Here is an 18,157-nt window from a genome sequence, read left to right as displayed (position 1 = left end):
CCACCATCTAAACATCACATCGGCTGAACTTTTAGGTCAAGTTTGGAATGTCTTTAACCGTCCATTTGTTATGTACAAGTGGCAAACCATTGTCATGTGTGAGAGGTGAGTGCCGTTAAGAGTAGAGTGCATGTATCAATAAGAACATTACATCCGGTGGTCCCGGCATGCCAATTCAATCAAACACAAGGCCACTTGTGTGATCGAAGGCCTGATTTAGTTGTGTAATTAAAAAGAGTGGGCACGCCAGAGTCATAGTTATCTTCATGCTTGATTGAACGTTAATGCCCTGTACTAAGATAATTGAGTAAGACCGGATTTGAAAATTCGACTAACCTAATAATGATTAGGAGACTTGTCAAATGGTAGAATTTAGTTATTTTGCATGGATTCTTTTTTCCTTGTGTTAATGTTAAGTACTTTTCTTTCACCACTAATTGAATATAATTTATTTTTTAAAAGAACGAAGATGAACAAATAAACTAAAAAGACTAAAGCAATGTTAATTTTATTAATATAGAGGTGTAGCTTATTATAATTGATAGAGTAAAAACCACCGGATAAAATAAGAAAAATAAGTACCCAATTTGTCTGTATGAACGATCGATGTAGGTGGATGGTTAGCTGGATGCGGCTAAAAGGCTTGGTCACCCAAATAAAAACTCAATTAATCGGGATCTAACAACGTAAGGTTATAGATATTTAATCTAATGATATGATATTATAGTGATGACACTGATAGTAGCAATCTATACTAAGATTAAAGCGAGATTAAGCTATGCTAAGATAAACATAAAGGTAAATGCGAAGAAGATATATTGTTTTTGACATGGGCCTCGACCTCTTCATCACATGCTCTTTTTATAGATTGTTAAGGCACTAAAATTCTCATTGGGTTTCCTTAATAGTCTAGGATCTTTCACGTCCACGACTTGTAGTTTTCCCATAGAGAGTCACCGTAAATCTAATATCGTTAGTTTTAAGGTCTCTACTTTGTATAGATGGTCCCTTATTAAAGACCTTTAGGAAAATGTTCCATCTAAAAATTGCTCGATGGGAGCTATCTCTATCATTCATCCTTTCTAATTGTAGAGCTGGTGGGACCGAATCCACTAGATCCGAATCTCTCATTCTTTTGATTATGATCCACTAAAATATGAGGCCAATCATATATATATATATATATATATAAAACTTATATTAACACTTACTAACTATTAACACTCAATGTTAGTTTATACACGGGTGTTATCAGTAAATAACCACACAAATTCGATTAATCAACCGTAGGAAGCCAACGAATTCTGCTGATCACTTAAACACCGAGTTTAGTTATATGATTTGTTTACATGGGGCCCAAATATAGCTAACCTATCACTGACTAATCAAGGCAACCGCAACTAAACGAAGACCCACCTAAAGTCGAGATAACTTGAGGTCGAATCTTAATTAACAAACTAAACTGAACCAGTATCTTTTTAACCCAAGAACCGACGGTTTAGAGTGATTATAATTGAATCGTCATTTTCACTGGTTACGAATAGGCCACACTATGAACTTAGCTAATCCAAACCCTAATAATTGCACACAAGAAATCTTGATACATAATTCATTTCAGAAATGTCCCGACTTTTCGAAAAAGCTTTAGACCGTTCATTAGTGGGCCACTAGTTCCGAAATTATAGAATAATATCTGTCTCGCTGGGCTTGATGTCCATCGTGAGACATCGAGCTAAGATTGCGTGTCGAATTGTTTAACTTGGACTCACAAGTCAAGTGCTTGGGTTGTGTGAATATCTTATATGAAAATATGGAACTTAAGCGAAATAAGTTCATTTCTTCTTTCATAAAGTTGTAACTTTCGGACCGTCAATTCACAACTAAAGTTGGAGTACCGACTAAAGATATTTCCCTAAACATATCCTTATAGCCGCGGCCTCGATCAACTATCGGTGATTGATGAACAGACTTCTAATCATATCTGTCGATCGGCGCATCGAAATGACGGGCCGATTATATCCATACGTAAATCATCATTAGGGCTAACTATATTACGGTGTATATCAATATGTATACCTCATAATGGGCCCTAGAGGTTAAAAAAACCTTCCTATAGGGCTAGTATAGTAAAAACCCAACCCTTGGGACCATTTACACCAAATCTGACACTATATAAGGGCTTCATTTGGGCACTTCATCTCTCCATACGAATTTGTATTTTTTAAAGGAGAGAAAGAGAGAAAGAGAAAGAGAAAGAAGAAGAAGAAGAAGAGTGAGATTAGGAGTTGGAGGTTTTAGTGCTTCCTTTCATCGGTCTCCTCCAACCAAGGCCCTGACTTCGATCATTTTCTTCCACCGAATCCACCCTACTTGCGATTGGGAGGTAAGAAACAAATCCTACTTCCTAACTGTTGAGGGTCGAATTTTGCATATGAGACCCCATTTATTGCCTGGATTTACGAATATGATACTATTTAACAGCCCGGTTTAATCGTGTTTGTGATGCAAGGTGTATTTACGAGCTTGGACTAAAATAGGGTGCTAAAAGCATGAATTTAATGCTCAAAATTCACCAAGGTAAGGGATGGACTCTAGGGGACCAAGATCGACGGATCTACATGCCAGAGAGCCGAGAAAACTGAGAAACTGAAGCTCAAGTGGCTCGAAATTGGTCCAGAATGTAAGATCACAGGGTTCCAACCATCCGTTCGGCTCGAAACCTCATATATGGCCTAAGGACCATAAATTAACTGTACACGTCAAATTTGAGCCATCGGATCACTGTGAAAGTGGCCCAACGGACAGATCAGCCCATAAATCAGCGAGTTGGGGCCTACCTGATATCTGGATATGCGTCAATTTTGGTCTCAACCCATTAAAAAGGGTGATGAAATGGATGGTCGAAACGGATTTCATATATACATCACAGTGGACCCTGCATGTACAACGCATGTACATGGGGTCCAAGCGCCCGCGCCACACCAGACGGTCAGCTTGGTCAAAGATGGGCTTACCCGTCTCTCTCTCTCTCTCTCTCTCTCTCTCTCTCGCGAACGCGCGCAACATGCAGCGTTCGCACAAGCAATGGACGTGCATCTGTTGTATCATGTAATGGGCCACCATTGTCTATTATTTGGATAATCTGGACTGTCCATTCGCCTCAGAGGATAGCCACGACCACAACCATGCTGAATTCTTGGTCTCATGCAAGCGGACGCGTGAATATCTTGTCCAAACGGAAGATGGACGGTGGACTAAAACGGCTTGTGATCCACACCGATTTCACTCCAAAAAATCCCTTCAAGAATTTTTTTTCGAGTATATTCCAATATACGGAATGGATTTTCTTCCTGACATCAATCAGTGGGCCACCATCCATCATAGTGCCGACGCTAAAACTCTTTTTGTAAACAAAGTTTGCGGTTGATCTCTGTGGGGCTCCATAGGACAGCAAAGGTCTGATCTGGACCGTCCATCAGAAGCCCACGCTCCCTCTCATCCAAGCCTAGATGACGGAATTGCAAGAAGCAATGAAGATCGGTTTTCAACCGTCTAAAAGAAAGACGAATGGTGCGGCGAAAAGTTACGTAGGCCACATTAAATCCGAGCCAAATCAACCCATATCTGACCTAAATTCTGACGTGAATCCACTGGATGGAGTGGATTTTCTTGCTAGCATTGATTATGGGCTCACCAATCATCACGCAAGAAAAGACTGCATAAGAAAATTCCAGAATTTTCTCTGCGTAAACAGAGTCGGTGCAAGGATCCCAGCCGACCTTCTCATGCTATAAAAAGAGAAAGAGAGGGCATCAGCAGAATCCATCCTTGGACTGGGGATCCAATCTTGGACGGGTAGCCGTGGAGGCGAATTCAATCCCATCTGGGGACGTGCATAGAGAAAGAGAGACTTTATTCTTTGTTTTTCTATTTTTTTCTTTTTCTTTTGAGGATTGGTTAATCATGCTTATGGTTAGCTAAACCTTTTAGCTAGGGCTAAGAGATGAAGCTTGTAGCGTGGTTGGGATATTTGCTTGGTTTTGATTCTAGTTTAATTATAAGGAATATTTTTAGTTTTTTCAATAGTTTGTTGTGACTCAAATTACAGTGGATCTGCAGTAGCTTGAGATATTCTTTTTTCATGTATTAAGATTGTGAACTTGGGAACCCTGTTGTTCACTATCGTCTCATGGGCATGGTTGGGTGACGGAATCCTTCCTAACTTTCACAATTTTCTTATGATTGGTTGTGGGTTTGGTAAATTGTTGTTGTTTGCCATAGTCTCGTGGGCATGGTTAGGTGATGGGATCACTTCCAAATCTTCACCACTCTTATCTATTGATGATTAGATCCATGAGAAGTTTAGAGACCTGACAAATCTCTTCTTACCAACTGGATAAGATAGGACTCTGATTCTAGTTGTGTCCTTGAATCATTGCTAGGTAACTTCCCAATTGCTACAAGTGGATCCTTGACACCCTAGTTACTACCTTTAAATTTATTAGTTTTTAATCAATTTATTTACCATTATTTCCTTAAAATCCCTCTTGTTTAGATTTTATCTAAGTCCAGTTCTAGTTCTACTTAATTTCAGATTACGTACAGGTTTCAGTCAGTTGGGATTCGACCTCGGTCTCACCGAGTTTATTACTACATCACAACCCTATACTTGGGAGTGAACACTAACCTAGGTTTTTCTAAAATGAATTGCATGAATCTTATATAGTTGTCGGTGTTTATATAAGAATTTATGATTTTCCTTAAAATTCCTAATCCTAAGAACTCAAAATCGGATATTCCTTCTTAAGGTGCGGACCATTATCTCAGGTTATCGTTTATCGACCCTTAAGGGTCTCAGTTAATGATTAAATGCTTGTAGATAAATTTGTACATGCTAATATGTAAATGTTTTGATTTGTCTATAATATGTGTTATTTGTTAGATATGGATGCTCACATGTTTGATGAAATGCTCGAATGGTAGAATGTATTACTTTTTCGATGCTCATGTGTTTGATTTAATACTTAAGCGATTGTATTACTTTATGTATGCTCACATGTTTGATTTAATGCCTTAGTGAACGTAGTATCCTATGTATGCTTACACGTTCAATGAAATGCCTAAGTAGTTGTGTAGTAAAACTTGTGCTATAATTACTAATGTAATGCTTAGTCCATAGCAACACTTATGCTTGTTACGATGTTGAGTCAGTTGGCTAACCACCTGAACAAAAGGGGTGGCCTGAGTTAGAGCGGCCACCCTAGGCTTATTTGATTGATTCGGGTTGAATACAAATGACTGACAGTAGTTAGACTACACGGGATGCTTGCATCTAATGCCGGTTGTACCGGAATTTTTCTAGGTCAATTAAATTAGTCCACTAGTCGTTTGATCATGTATGACACAACCAAATCGAATCTAAGGTACCCATTTTCTAACGGATGAGTTCAATCATAACTGTTAGTGCCATATGATCCCACTAAGACTCATGAGCCGGGCATGGTAGTATGAGACACTATGTTTGAGCTGTCGGCCTACGTTGGGGTGACTAGCCTCCCCGTAGTGACCAGTGAGCACTAATGGAAGTGATATATCATTGTTCAAACGGCCCCCATCAAATTACCCGGTCGATGGTTCTGTGCCAGAGTACCGTTCGAACGACCCGGGCGTGAATGGAATTGGGTGACGATCTCTTTCCTTTATGTGTTCCTTTTGTTTTATATGACAAGCCCACACCTCAGAACTGAGTGATCATACTCAGTCTGGATGACGACCTATATAAGGTTAATTTTTATACATTTAGGTATTATACCGTACCTTTGGAATTGTTGATTTGTGAGATAAATGGGTGACACCTAAATTTGGATTAAGGGACACTGGTAATGAGTCGCTACGTGCGACAACGAACCACGTGATCCAGATAAAGACTCGTGATATAATGTCAGTATCCTAGTTTTGCCAATATGCTGGATGAATTGAACTTAATAATTACTTGGCTAACATGATCATTCATCGCATCGCATTAGATTAAAATGTGGCGAAACAAGTGTTGAAGTCGCATGTTGAGGAAGTGTTGTCATTTATGAACTAGGTAGTCGGAGTCGCGTGTGAGGGGGTGTTGTTTGGAAAAGGCATGCATTATGTCATATCTTTATATCCACATTTAACAAGAGTATTTAGAAATTGTTTGATTTCTTGTTTATCATTAACTGCGTTGATTGTGTCAATAGCATGTGTAACTTAGAACTAATGGAATCACTGAGTTAGCTACTCACTCCCACCTGAGACGATGTTTTAAAACACCAACCAGGTATATTATTGATGTAGGTTCTATCAAGGCCTCCGGCGGATAGGCTTAGATCGGTTTGCGCTACCACCGTTTTGTTCTGAAAGATTTAGAATAAAATGAAAACTTTACATTTTAACCATCTTGGGTATGTATATTGTGGCTTGTATAATCCTCATTAGGGCGGACACTACTTTTCAATTGTACTTTAACTCTTTGCTCTATATTTATTAATTTTTGTTATCTCTGTCTCGCTTTGGTTCTGTTAAGTTGAATTGCGTAACTCTGATTATTCATGTATGGACTTAATATGAATTAGAATGAAGTCGCATGTGCATTTTATTAAGTTAACACCTGAAAACTCAAGATTGGAATCTATGTATTCGGGTGCCGATTTTTGGGGCATTATATACCCATCTGTTCAAATATCATTCCAATTTTCGGATATTTAAAATCTTCATAATCACCATGAGAGCTCTGAACGTCACTACCAAGATATCTCATTTCAGAAAGATTGCGAGAGACCACCTTACTAAGCGGAGCTCCGAACACCTCTAAAAACTTGTCCCATTTTGAAAGGATGGAAAAAGACAACCTCATTGAGCATATCGTACTCAGATCCGTGACAAGATCTTTGCTTTAATAGATCTTTTATAGACATGTTTGGGTGCGCTGTCTAACACCACAAATTATAATTATATGTCAATCGGTATTTCGATTCCCTAGAGGCATACACATAGTTTTATACCATCACATTAACACTATATATATATTACTATATATATATATATATATATATATATATATATATATATATATATATATATATATATATATAGTAAAAGTTATCTTCAACCACAAGTACAATTATATTGGTATCAAACAAGTAGCATCGTGACGTAATAATTTCTTATTTATCCATATCAATGTACCAAAAAAACGGGTGCAAACAGTCCTTACAATGGATGGTAAATAATTAGAGGGGTATATCATATGATTCTTTCCATCTGATGAACGCACTCAAAGATAATGGCTTAAAATATCTATTTATTAGTGGTCCAATGTCTTAAAATCTGCATTTGTTAGTGGTCCACATGGGCCATTGTTGTCTGACAGTTGCGTTTCACAATTTACTTAGATGATCAGTTGGACCGTCCCAATTGACACGTCACCCTTATAAGTGTATTGTATAAAGATGGCTCTACCATGTTCTAGATCTTCTAGCTCTACCGTATCATCTCCTTAAAAGTGATTTGGGTGTCTTCCTGTCGATAAAATCAACGGTTTATATCGGACGTGACTTGCCTGCAACCTCACGTCCATCCGTTGTTACCCGGCTCCCCTGGAGCCCAAAGCTCTCCGGCCCACCATGATGTTTGTGTTATACTCACACCGTCCATCCACGAGGGAGATCCAAAACTCAAGCGGTCCATACAACAAGAAACAAAGGAATGGGATACCCACCGATGAAACCTTTCTGTGGCCCACCGATATGTTCAGATGCCATCCAATCCGTTCATAAGGTGATACCCCACCTGGATGAAGTGAAAACACAAATAACCGTCACCTCCCACTTAGGATCATGCACGAAAGTGCTGTGGAAAATAGGATGGACGGTGTGGATGCAAACTAATGCGTGGCAATTGACAACGGGGTTCACACATGTTGTACATGCAGCACATTGGCACATGTGTGATACTTTAAGATGTACATTGTACAAATGTTGCACAGGTGGCACTAGGCACACGGGGGCATTTTGCTGACACTTTACATAGAACCATGAATGCGTTTTTGTTGTTTCCATGAATCTGGATCCTTTTCTTGGTAAGTTGTGATTTTCTAATTGCTGCAATGTGACTGGTCCACGTCATTAGTAATTCATTAAATGCAGTCAATAACGTTGTGACCCAATCCCATTGCAACACAACGAGGATTGCGTCCTAACCCTGCCCAGACGGATTAGCGTCCTGGCAGGGCTCTGTGGGGCCCACCGTGATGTAAGTGTTTTATCCCTGCCGTTCATCATTTTTCTCATATTATTTTAAGATATTATCTAAAAAATGAGACAGGTCCGAGGCTTAAGTTAACCACAAAGTGGGGATTGAATGTCTACCATTAAAAACTTCCTGGGAGGTGGAGAAGTTTGGATCAAACTGATATTTGTATTTTCACTTTGTCCATGTTTACATGACCTATGAATAGGTTGGATGGTAAAAAAACATCACGGTGTTCTTTAGAAAGGTTTTAATAGCAATGTCGTTATCACTACAACTTCCTTTGGTGTGGTCCAGTGGAGGCGTGGACCTTCCTAATTTTTGGGATCAGACCTTAAAATGATATGAGAAAAGCGATGAACAGTGCAGATAAAACAATTACATCATGCTGGCATCACATAGCCCCATCCGAACAGATTAGGGCCTATTTGTTTTGTTGGCTCAACCGTAATTACCATGTAAATGGGTAATAATTATTTATCTCTGTAATTATCACTTCTTTCTCGATGCGAATGTGACAACTTACTTTTTTAACACTTTGTAGACACCCCACGTAAAATAAGGATACGACATTCTTTGAGTTTCAACTTGACTTCAATTAATTGTCTCATGCAGACTGGGAAATCATTGAAAACTCAAACGGATCACGGGGGAAGCATACTCGGCATGCGCCGGAAATAACCAACGGACCAGATTAGCTGACACCAAATCCAGTAGTGATTCGGTCATGGCCAAGTGTCCAAACTCCAAAACCCCTGAAACTCTCTATATGACGTAACCGACAGACAAAAATGGATAAAACGAATACTCTCTACCCATGGATTACTCTTTGTATCATTCAGTCTTTCTGAGTAGCGTTGTGTCGAGGTTAAAAGGTCATATATTTGAAATCAAGGAAAAATTCAGTCGTCCTGATATATAAAATGACCATGGTATTATCATAGGTAAATCATGGCCGATTAGGATGATTTATAATTCATTGGAAAGGTGGCCAAATGATCTTCCTAACAAACTTAAATTTCCTCCAATCCGAGTCATGATGAGGAAGATCCATCTCGTTTATCAAAATCATGCATTGTCGATTGACCAAAATTGAAAAAACTTTAGTTGTGCTTTAAATTAGTCAAATGGGTTCTGATTGAGATGATTTCATTTATGATGAAAAACTTATGAAACGACATTTCCAATGATGTTAATATCATCAAAGGCAGACCATTGGTCAAATTGCAAACAATTGATTTCTTATATTAGATGGACGTATTTTCGGCACATCAAATGATGTCCGATTGAAGTGATCCTAGTCTTATTAGAAAGCTTACCTGATTACCTTTCCAACAAGATAAAGATTACAAAAAACAGACTAGTAACGAAGAAGATATGAGCGTTTGAACATTTGAAAAAAAAAAGAAAAGACAAAAGGTAATAATGACTTTTTATATATATATATATATATATAATCATTATATTTTAACTTTTATATATAAATATATACATATATTAATCATTACCTTATATTACACACACACACACACACACACATATATGCAACGTACCACGCAGGGCCCACAAGCCAGGGCGGGTGCTCACAATTCATGGTGGGTGCCCACAACGCAACCCTATGCATGGGTCGTTCCTGACAGGGGCCCGATGCCTATATAAGGGGCCCGAGCTACACAAGAGGGACAGAGACAGAGATAGAGGAAAAATCAAAGGAAAGAGAGAGAGAAGCTAAGGCAGAGAGCTTAAGCAGACAGGGAGAAACAGAGAGTGAGAGAGAGAAAATAGAGAGTAGAAGAGAGATAGAAAAATACAGAGAGTGTCTAAGGGTTGGAGTTTGCTTGGAGGTGCTCCCCAAAGTACCTTAAAGATTTCTATCGTACTGACATGCTACACAGCACTGGAGACAAAAATGGCCATCAAAGGAATCAAAAAAGTTAAAAATTTGTCTATTTCTATTTAATTTGCATTCCACTCCACACGTTTCTATTGCGTTAATCACTTCCACATTTTATTCTGCATCATTCTTCATCTTCCATTTTTCACTTTATTTGCCTGCCCAGGACCTTAAATCCTGTGAAGTAAGGCTAGTTAGCGTTTATTTCCATTAGTTGTTTTTACTTTATTTGCCTACCCATGGCCACCTAGCTCTGTGATGTAAGGCTAAATAACTTTTTTAATTTTTATTTTTTTTATCTCTACCTGCCCAGGATCTTAAATCCTGTGAAGTAGGGCTAATTAGCATTTTATCTTATTTACTGTTTTTAGTTTATTTACCTACCCAGGGTCACTTGACTCTGTGATGTAAGGCTAGATAACTTCTTTTTTCTTATTTCTACCTGCCCGGGCCACCTGGGTTATGTGAAGCATGACGAAGTATAAATTGTCGAAATTCCATTAAATCCCCAAAAATTACAAATATTGTGAAGTAGAGACCGCATATTGTGGGGGCGGAAAAGGGTACTTAAACCCTTCCTTTTCCGTCACCGAGGCCCTTAGTCGAGATCTACGGCCACAGACCAACCGTGGGAGTCACTTGAGTTGGAAAATCGTGAGATTGCCTAACTCCTAAGCGATTCTACTGTTCCTAGCCGACCATAGATTTTATGCTTCATTTGGCTAGTGGCGACTCCAAATCAAATGCATTTTTACACTTGAGTCAATAGCACACATTGCCCACAGTAGCAAAATCGATATGAAAGCCAACAAAGCGAGGGCACCGCCACGCTCGTGCGCCCATGTGGGGGGGAGGTGTTCACAAAATGGTGACTCCACTGGGAATTGTGCTAGTTAGCAGCCTAGGCCCAACTTGAAACACATGATTTTTCAATTTATGGGGATTTTATAAATTCGGCATATTTACTTTCCTACACTCCAGTGAATACTGGTTTTATTTACTCTCCGTATCATGCTTTCTAACATTCCAGTAAATACTGGTCTCCTATTAACACACTAATTCTCTAATTGTCCAGTGTATACTGGTCCATTTACCTTCTTCCTGCATCCTGCATTCCAGTGTATACTGGTCCATTTACTTTCTTGTTTGCATCCTGCATTGCAGTCTATACTAGTCTCTTTTACTTTCTTGCAAGCATACTGCAATCTAGTTCTCATTGGTCGATTTACTTTTTTGTTAGTCCAATGTGCATTGGTGCTCCTGTATTTTTCAGACATTTACGTTTGCCTTTTATAAAAAGAAAAGAAAAAGCAAAAAAAAAAAAAATCAGGAAAAAAAAAAGAGAAAAAGAAAATCCCAAAAAAAAGGGGAGGTGATCACAAGGTATACCTATTGCAAGGAAGTAATAGGCAATTCTGTAACCATTGCGCCCAGAAATCAATTATGGGTTCGTCGTCCTACACAATCATCGCATAACTACTAAAGTATCATCCGAACCTGTGCACAAGTAGCCATGTCAGCTCAAGGTGACAATCCTCCAACTCTACCAGAATCGCCAAGACAACAAGCCTCTCAACCGGCCACATCCACTCCCTTGACAACTGAGCTCGCCCACGGCTTAAATAGGTTGGAGAATATTGTGAATCGTATTCACGCAGAATTGACACCACTCATTCATAACATGTGTCCGCCAAGCATCCATGTAGGTTTATCAGACCCAACTGTCAATCAATTTCAACCCATTCCCCTTAATGGAAATCGGGTTCACTTTTAAAACCCACCAGTCCCAGCAATTCAAACTCCAGCACATCCTCCCCCTGATGGCAGTCAACCAGCACATTCTAGTCAATCACAGTCTGGTCAATTCCAACAACCTTCTCCCAGTGGGAATTTATTTCAATTTCCACCTAGTCAACCACATCAAATATCTATTGTTCATGAATATCCACCCGTCCAAGCTCACCCTCTCGACGGGACAGCATTCCAATTCCCACACCACACCATGCACTCAATCCCTCTGACCGAGAAACACAGGAACATCGAAGAAGTCAACCATTATGAAGAAGAGGCTAATCGAATGCCAGAAGGAGCACGACTTCCTTTGTCCCAACCAAATGAATTTGATCGACTTCGGGAACACTTCGAGAACCAACTAAAGGCAATGAACTTAAAAAACAACATGGGGTGGAACTCCCATCCACAAAATTGAAGGATCTTTGCCCATTCCCCAATGCTAGGGTACCTGCAAACTTCGAGGTACCTAAGTTTCAACGATACGATGGCACGGGATGCCCAACTGCATATTTAAAGGCTTTTTGTGGTGAACTTGATACCATGGCAGAAGATGATGGAGCGTTGATCCGTCTGTTCCAAAACTCCCTAAGGGGTGATGCATTAGATTAGTATACGTCTTTGGACTATCACAAGATTAGAACATGGGAACAATTGTCCCAAGCTTTTGCAAATCGTTTCGCATAAAATTTAAATGCAGCACCCTGAAGGTTAGACTTGGCAGCCCTTAGGCAAACGAACGACGAAACATTGTCTGCATACATAGGGCGATGAAGAGTCATGGCCGCACGAATGAAAACACCAATCGACGAAGAAGAACAAATCTCTATGATTGTCCATTCGGCCAATCCAAATATATCGGGATATCTGATTTCATACCCGTATGCCAATTTTACTCAGTTAATCCGTCCAGGAGAACAGGTGGAGGCCGGAATAAAAACCGGCGCAATTGCACCATGGCCCCGCCAGTTTACCTCGGTATAAAAAGCGAAACTTGAAGAAAAGTCATGCAAATACGGAATAAGAAATAGAGATATGACTCCTCGTCTAGCGAAAACTAACAATGTTGTTGCCTCCGCACAAGGAATGCCAAGAAATCCTCCGAAGGAACAACAATACCACCCTCAGCAGCAGCAACTTAGGTGGAATCCGCGATACACAAACCATAACAGGCAAATGAGTGCGACACAGGTGTCTAGGCAATTTACACCATTGACCCAATCATACATGGACATTCTCGCCACACTTATCCAAAGGTAGCTTTTGACACCTCTCCAGCCTAGACTGCCGCCAAACTCGTTGCCTCCAAATTACAAAGAAAATGAGTATTGCACATTTCATCAAGGGTGGGGTCATACCACAGAATGTTGTTTCTCCCTGAAACATGCAGCCCAAAATTTGATCGATTAGAACCAGATCATAGTTATGCCCCCTGAAACAGTTACTGCTAATCGTAATAACATACTCCAAAATTCTCTGCCACAACATCAAGCATGCCTTAACACTTTAACACTCCCACCGTCAATGCCATCCAGGGAGAATATTCCCCCTATGATTTCTAAGCATTCTCCGCCAAAAGCTATGACATGGAGATTCCTCCACTCATTCTGCAAGGGGCATTACCTCCTCCTCCATTGGTCCTTCAAGGGAAGGCCCCTAAACCTCATCCCAATCCTCCTAATCACATGGAACAAATATGGGATCAACAATTGGTCCTAAAAGGAAGAGCCCCTACGTCAACACAAGCCAATAACTCCCACCAATTAGGAACTCACCAGCCAGTCGTCCTTATGGGGAAGGCTCCATCATCCACGCCCAGTCATGTCTCATACCATCTACTCGTTGCTGCACATGGACGAAGTCCTCCCTCGTTCTACATGCCACACGAACTCGCTAGATCCGGACGGGCAATCCAAGAAGGCCCTCCTTCACAACCCCTAGTACCCTTAGGGGCACCCATTGGCTTCTCAATTGGACCACACATCTGTCATCGCTAACCCTCTACCTTCTCTAGAATCTTCGCCTCCTCTGGCTCTTCAAGGAAGGATGGAACTGGTCTCAAACAATAAGGCAGTCCCCCGACATTACCCAGAATGCTCTGAGGTGGGAAACATGCATCCTAATGGGAGATGCTTTTGAAAAGAAAGACTCAGAGGAGATCCAAAGGGACCTTTGACCGGAACGAAACACAAGGCCGACACCACATATGATGTTGTAGCCCAACTTAAAACCATCCCGGCCCAAATATCCGTTTGGGAACTCATCTTTACATCGCAGGCACACCAGGAGATTTTTGTTAAAACTCTAAACGGTGCGCATATCTCCCGAGAAGCTGCACTTGAAATGGTCGCGCACATGATAGGGCAACTCCTTGCGCCTCGAGCTATAACTTTCTTAGATGACGAGTTGCCACCAGAAGGTCGCGACCGTGCCAGGTCATTAAATATAACCACTCGCCATAAGGACAAAAGCATCCCACTGGTATTGATTGATAATGGTTCAAGTTTGAATGTTTGTCCACTTCGAACTACCTTATATTTGGGATTGAATCCATCTATGTTCAGGCCAAGCAATATGAATGTGAGATCATTCGATAATTCTCGAAGACAAGCACAAGGAGAAATTGATCTTGAACTACAAATTGGCCCCGATACGTCCACCATTTCCTTTCAGGTTTTAGATGTCCCTTCATCATTCAATCTTCTCCTTAGTCGGCCTTGGCTTCATGAAGTTGAGGCCGTACCATCAACTCTTCACCAGAGGGTCAAGTACATCTATGGGAATAAAGTGCTATGCATTCTGGCAGATCCTGAACCACTTTTTCCCACCGAAACAAATCTTCAGGGGGAGCCTAACATCCCAGTTATTGACGCATGGAAACTGAACAAAGACAAACCACATTACGGCTTCCAATTTGAAGCAGTGGATCACATCCCATCAGTATGTCCTTTAAAATCAAACTATATTTTCACTCCAGCCGAGTGTCAAATCCTGAACTACCACCTTGAACACCAAGATACCACCAAGGTAATTGAGGTCCAAGAAAGGTAGGAAAGGCAGGACTGGGATATGAGTCCCCTCCATCAGAAAAACTAGAGGAGGCAGACACCAAAAGGAGGCGGAAGGGCCAAGAGATGAGCCATCCTTCCCATTTCACACCAATCCAATTCGTTAGTGCCGGAGTCATCCATCCAAGTCAAAATCCAAAGTCCGATATACCAGGTCACGATAATAGTCTCACCCTCACTGAGTTGCCCAAGCAACAACTGGGCGAGGGGCAAGAACTACCCTCTCTTGATTGGACCACAACGATGGTCCCACCAGAGCTGCAACAACCTGAAGAGCTCCACGACACAGGGAATGAAGGAAGGTCCGATGAATCTAACACCGAGTCAGAACCCAGCCCTTGCTACATCATGATAATTGGGCACAATAGAGAAAATCAGCCCACTACATCCCAAAACCCTGCCTCTCAAGGGGAGAGAGTGCAGGGTGCCACTTGGTTCACCACCCCCATGACGTTTGAATCGACCAGTTAACCTTCTCAGAGCGCCGATCTAAAAAAAATGTCCTTGTAAATAGACATTTGCACCCCGGGCAAAACCATAATAGATACTGGTTCAAAACTCCAACTTGCTCGGTGTTCGATAAAATTAAAACACTAAAAAATCTGAAAAACCTTCAGAAACAAAAAAAAAAAAAAAAAAGTGCAAAAAAACAAAAACAATAAAAAACCCTCAAAAATAAAAAACAATAGAAAATCCATAAAATCCAAAAACAGAAGAAAATTTACAAAAACCAAAAAAATCAAAAAAATTTCAAAATTCTAAAAAATTAGAAAACTTTTCAAAAGCCATAAGCAATAAAGTGTCCGACTCACCTGAAGAGCTACATGGAGCCGAAGTTGACATCTATGACTTTAACATAGAGCTAGACTTCGAACTAATGGGTTTAGAAGAAGTCAACGATGAGGGAAATGATGATCCGACTCCAGAACTTGAGGATCTCCTCAATAAGTTCGATTCAAAAGCCAATGTTGCACTTGACGATTTCAAGGTGGTTAATCTCGGACCTCCGAGAATCCTCGGGAAGTACGCATTAGAAAATCTTTATCTTCGAGCAATATGAAGAGAATGATCGAGTTTTTGAAACCACGGTTATCAAACTTTGCCTTCTCTTACGAAAATATGCTTGGACTCGATGAAGACCTAGTGGTACATCGTTTACCCACAAAGCCCGAAATCAAGCCGGTCAAGCAGAAGTTGAGGAGAATGCGACCAGAGTGGATCCTGAAAATACGGGAGGAGGTAATTAAGCAATACAACGCTGGTTTCCAGGTAGTATCCAACTATCCGGAATGGCTGGCCAACATCGTTCCCGTTCCCAAGAAAGACGGCAAGGTTCAGATGTGCATCGACTTCTGCGACCTCAATAAAGCTAGTCTGAAGGACGACTTCCCACTGCCCCACATCGACACTCTGGTCAACAATACGGTGGGCTACAAAATCTTCTCTTTCATGGACGATTTCTCTGGCTACCACCAAATCAAAATGACTGTAGAAGACCGTGAAAAGACATCATTCATTACGTCATGGGGAACGTTTTGTTACCGAGTCATGCCATTCGGGTTGAAAAATGACAGAGCTACGTACCAGCGAGCCATGATGACACTATTCCACGACATGATGAACAAAGAGCTGGAAGTCTATGTGGATGATATGATTGACAAGTCTCAAAGCATCGAAGGGCATTTTAAAGACCTCAAAAAGCTCTTCGACTGATTGGAAAAGTTCAAGATCCGTCTCAAACCACAAAAGTGTGTCTTCAGGGCAACCAGTGGCAAGTTGCTCGGTTTCATCGTCAGCGAAGATGGAATCTGAGTCGATGAATCAAAGAGAAAAACAATTCTAAAGATGCCACCTCCCAAAAATGAGAAAGAAATTTGGGGTTTCTTGGGCAGAGTCCAGTATATTAGTCGCTTCATTGCCCAGCTTACGTCCATATGTGTGCCCATATTCAAGCTACTCCGCAAGAACACACCAAAAGAACGGAACGAAAATTGTTAAGAGCCTTCGACAGAATTAAGAAGTATCTGCTAGATCCACCAGTACTAGTCCCATTGGTGCCCGGACGACCCCTGCTACTCTATATCTCAGTCACCGCAGACGCCATTGGGTGCGTCTTTGGCCAACACGATGACACAGGAAGAAAGGAGCGAGCAATCCACTATCTTAGCCGCCGATTCAATGATTACGAGTCCCGATACTCGTTAATTGAAAAGACATGCATCACTCTCGTATGGGCCACCCAATGCCTTCGCCAACACATGATCGCTTATCCAATCCTCCTACTTGCATGAATGGATCCATTGAAGTACCTATTCGAGAAACCGGCTCTAACTGGAAAGATCGTAAAATGGCAATTGTTACTTTCCGAGTTTGAAATCACCTATGTCACTCAGAAAGCAATCAAGGGGCAAGCCTTGGCTGACCACCTCGCAACACACTCCCTACTTGACTATCAACCTTTGAAGACTTTCTTCCCTGATGAGGATATCTTATTCCTCAAGGGAGAAGAAGGACCAGAGGCAGATGAATGGACCTTGAATTTCGACGGTGCAGCTAATGCTAAAGGAAGCAAAATAGGGGCAATCCTTTACTCTCCAGATGACATCCCCATCCCTGTTTCGAGAAGGCTATCCTTCGGGTGCACGAACAACATAGCCGAGTACGAGGCATGTATAGCAGGCTTAAAGGAAGCAATCATTTTGGGGGTGAAAAAGCTAAGGGTCTTCGGTGACTCTCAACTCATCATCAATCAAACGAACGGTGACTGGAAGACGAAGGATGAGAAGCTGATTTCGTACCACGTTTATCTCGAGAATCTCATCAACGAATTTCGTAAAGTCACTTTTACATACATGCCACGTGCTAAGAATCAATTTGCTGATGCCTTGGCTACATTAACATCTATGCTAGACATTCCCAAGGGAGTAGCACAATGGGAACTTATAGTCGAACTGCAAGAAGATCCAGCATTCTGCCTGTAGATTGAAGAAGCTGAAACGCCACCTGACAAGCACCCTTGGTATACCGATATCAAGAAATACCTAGAAGATCGAGTATACCCAGAAAGCGTCACGCCAACAGACTGTCATACGATCCAATGATTAGCTACACAGTTTACTATTAA

At 40.9% G+C, this 18,157-nt stretch overlaps 1 pseudogene; it reads right to left on the bottom strand.

Moving 5' to 3' along the window:
* The window catches only part of LOC131231838 (uncharacterized), a 71,110-nt pseudogene that overhangs the window by 28,917 nt on the left and 24,036 nt on the right, over positions 1 to 18,157 (bottom strand).

The sequence above is a fragment of the Magnolia sinica genome, chromosome 17, assembly GCF_029962835.1.
Source record: "Magnolia sinica isolate HGM2019 chromosome 17, MsV1, whole genome shotgun sequence".
NCBI lineage: Eukaryota > Viridiplantae > Streptophyta > Magnoliopsida > Magnoliales > Magnoliaceae > Magnolia > Magnolia sinica.
The sequence above is the reverse complement of the archived record's forward strand: the minus strand, read 5'-3'. Positions and strand labels throughout refer to the sequence as shown.